Source organism: Myotis davidii, unplaced genomic scaffold, assembly GCF_000327345.1.
Source record: "Myotis davidii unplaced genomic scaffold, ASM32734v1 scaffold189, whole genome shotgun sequence".
Taxonomy (NCBI): domain Eukaryota; kingdom Metazoa; phylum Chordata; class Mammalia; order Chiroptera; family Vespertilionidae; genus Myotis; species Myotis davidii.
In genome coordinates, this window is record NW_006383017.1 from 709,965 (window position 1) to 713,386 (window position 3,422).

At 56.9% G+C, this 3,422-nt stretch overlaps 1 protein-coding gene across 2 annotated transcripts in view; it reads right to left on the reverse strand.

Annotated features, from left to right (window-relative positions):
- Positions 1 to 2,955, reverse strand: part of FAM3D (family with sequence similarity 3 member D) — a 27,388-nt gene extending 24,433 nt beyond the window's left edge. For both annotated transcript variants that reach the window (XM_006779132.2, XM_006779131.2), the window contains exon 1: positions 2,628 to 2,955. The gene's annotated coding sequence lies outside the window, so the exon portion shown is untranslated. The remainder of the gene's footprint in view (positions 1 to 2,627) is intronic.
- Between the last annotated feature and the right edge of the window lie 467 nt (positions 2,956 to 3,422).

The following is a 3,422-nucleotide window of genomic DNA, read 5'->3' on the forward strand; positions in this document are numbered from 1 at the left end:
AGGGACCCGGGAAGAAAGACTGAGACTGAGGTAGACAGATGGGAACAGAGCAAAGAAGGAGAGACACTGAGAGACGGACAGTGACAGCCTGTGTGTCTCTCTCTCTCACACACACACACACACACACACACACACATGCGTGCACGCGTGTCAGGGCCTAGAACCAGGGATGTGTGTGACTGCCCAGACCCAGTTTTCTCTTCGGGCCCAGGCCTGTGTGCAGTAATCAAGTAACCAGAGGCGCCCCCTCCTCTGCGGGTCCTTCGTGTGAACTCCCGTGTTCCCAGCAAGCATGTCAAACTCGAGGCCGCAGGCCACAGGCCTCATTTATTAGAATTCCCGAAATGCTCCCCAGACCGAGACAATGGGCACTGTGGCGAGGTCTGCCTTATCGTCACTAAGTTAATCCTGCAGCGGCTCAGTGAGGAGTCTGGGGAAACTGAGGCACAGAGGTCAGGCCTCACAGCTGGGAGGAGTCAGAGGAGGAAAGGATCTCAGAGACAAGCCCAGGCAGAGACGAACCTGGGAGCCACATTCCCAGCTACTCGTTCTACTTCTCCAGGCCAGGGCCCCAGAGCGTCCTGGGAAGGCGCAGAGGGGAGAGCTCCGGGGCTCGGTGGGCAGTCTGTTCTCAGTCACGAATACTCAGCGCGGCCATTGCTGCAGGAAAGCAGCGAGGACAGCGTGGACATGAACGCACGCGGCCTGTTCTGATCAAGCTTTGTTTACCAAAACAGGTGGTGGGCAGGAACTGGCTGTGGGCCTAGTTTGTGGACCCCGATTCCAGGTGTGGCCCCTCTTAGCCCGAGGTGGGCGTGAGCCCTGCTGCGCCCTTTGCTGGGCGTCAGCCGCCTGGGGTTGGTCAGCTGGGCTGTCGGGTGGAGGGATTAGAGCAATGGTGGGGAGCCTTTCTCTGCCAAGGGCCATCAGGGTATTTATAACATCATTCAAGGGCCATACAGAATTATCAGCCTAACAATTAGCCAGCTATACTTGGTCAGACATTTAATGGGCCAGACCAAATGATTTCCGGGGCCTTGGGCGGCCCTCATGCGATGTCCCCCACCCCTGGATTAGAAAGTCCCCAATCTTCTCAGGGGGAGGCTCCACCAGCCCCCCTGCTCTGCAGGGCTCAGCTTCCTGCTCTGTCCTCACGTGGGTTTTCAGGGGGACTGTCCTCCCAGTTCACTGACCAGATGATCACCTGAGGGTGCTTTGCTCAGTGCCTGGCCCCCCGGGGCCTCCAGGGAGGGGCAGCTCGAGCCATATTTGCACCTTTGGGTTTGCAGAGCCGCCTCTGGCTTGGGAACTGTGTCTGTATAGCATGGCAGTCACGAGTGGGGGCTTTGGAGGCCCGTCTGTGGACACAATCCTCTCTCAGCCTCAGTTTCCTCGTCTGACCATGGACACCACAATCTTCAATGCAGTGAAGGTTAAATGAGAGAAAGCGCCCAAAGAATATGCTACTGAGGAAGCGCTCCTGACCGCTCAGCAAGCAGGCCCCTTGCTCTGCCCCGTGGGATGTGCCCTCTGCCCTCCCCGCCCTTCCCTCCTAGCAGGTGGCCTGTCTGAATCACTCCAGCAGGTCGAGTGAGCGTGAGGAAATGCACTTCAGACCCGGTGGCTGGGTTTATTCCTTCCCGCAGAGGCAGCTGGGCCGTGGCTGCTTGGATTCACCAAGGCCAGGTCTGGGAGAGGCACTGGGAGAGAAGTCTTCCCTGGGGAGCTGCTATGGGATCCAGAGATCTCAGGAGGAGACAGAATCTTCCTAATAATCGTAAGAATGATCCTACGATCATTTGCTTTCCCACCTGCAAAATGGGAGTAGTAACGGTTCCTTCCTCAGAGAAGTGACATGAAGATTAAAGGTGTTATTATACCGAGAGCACTTACACAGAGCCTGGCTAGTATAGGCTTTTAGTAATTATTATCCTAGATGCCAGCGAGAACTACAGGGATTAAGGGGGGATATCCCGACGATCACTCCCATTTTACAGATGAGAAAATTGAGTCTTAATCAAAGGAAGGGGTTAGTCTGACATCACATGGCTAGCAAACGCCTCAAGACCATGAACCTTTGTTGTAACTTTTCAGACCATGATTTTTTGAGAAAAATGAGAGTTGGGGCCAAAGAACAACATTCCTCCTAACTTCATTCATTCTTCAAATATTTGTGTGGCTCATAGTTGAAGGTCAAGTACTTTTTTTAGTGACTAGATGAGTGAACGAATGAAGAAATAGCCAAGGGCCTCTGTGGTTACCGGTGGTTAAGGAAAAGAGCCTGCCATGTGGGTTATCAAATCCCTGGCTTGCAAGCCCCACCTCATTCTTGGGCCCTTAGCTAGGCAGACACGGCTAATTAATCACGGCTCGGCACACTTTGCACCGAGTCTGAACCCAGCCTCAACGCCCCACATCCCCGTCGCCGTCCTCCACTAACTGATCGGAATTGGCCCCTCCGATAAAATCACCTTCCTCCGTCTGATCTCAGAAATCTCTTTCAGGCTGTGGCTCCCTCCTCTCCCTTCGTCTTTCTCTCCTTATCTGCTACCCGCCCACCATCGTTGTCCTTCCCCTCAGTAGTGGGACCCAAAGGTCTTGCCCTTTGCCTTCCGACAGGAACGTACCTGAGGGCTCCAGCTCCCGCTTCCCCGCTTCCCCGCTTCCTGGAGAAAGAAGGCAGGAGGGTCCACCTGGGGTCTCGGGTCCCTGAGCCAGCGACCACCACCCGGTCAGAGGGTCTGGCTTCCCATCTCAGAGGGGCTGGGGCCTCCCGGCGGGCCCTGTGGATGCAGCAGGCCCGGAGGGAAGATGCAGCGGCTCATGGATCACCTTCCGTGGCCAGCTCCTCCTGGCCCTGCCCAGGCACTGCCCTCCTTCTGAGAAGCCTGCCATAAACTCTCCCTGCCCTCTTAAACGCCTCACCCGGAAGGAGGAAGTTAACCTCAGGGCTCCCTGGCAGGAAATGAGTCTCTGGTCTCGCCAGGCCGGGGAGCCCCTGGGGTGAGCCCTGGCTGGGGCCCAGGTGAGTGTCTCCTCCCCACAGAGCCCTGGCCTTGGCAGAGGAGGTTCGGCTGGGAATGTGAGCAGCTTGGCAATGATATACCACAGTCTCTGCCTGAAAACGCAAAACACAACACAACAAAACCCTCCGCCCCCCCCCCCCAAAACAAGCCCGATGCAGACCACCTTCCAGGCTGGGGAGGAAGTGGGGGCGTTGGAGGAGTGAGTTAGCGAAGCTGCTGTCACCTGCTGAGGCCCTGGGGCAGGGCGGAGCTGCTGGAGGAAGGGGGCAGTGAGCCTGGGGGGGAAGGAGGGGAGGGCATTCAGCCTGTGGTGGGGTGGGGCAGCACAGGAGGGAGGTGGAAGGGACAGCTGGCAGAGAGTGAGAGTGAGCCTGGATGCTGAAAAGGGGCCCTCCT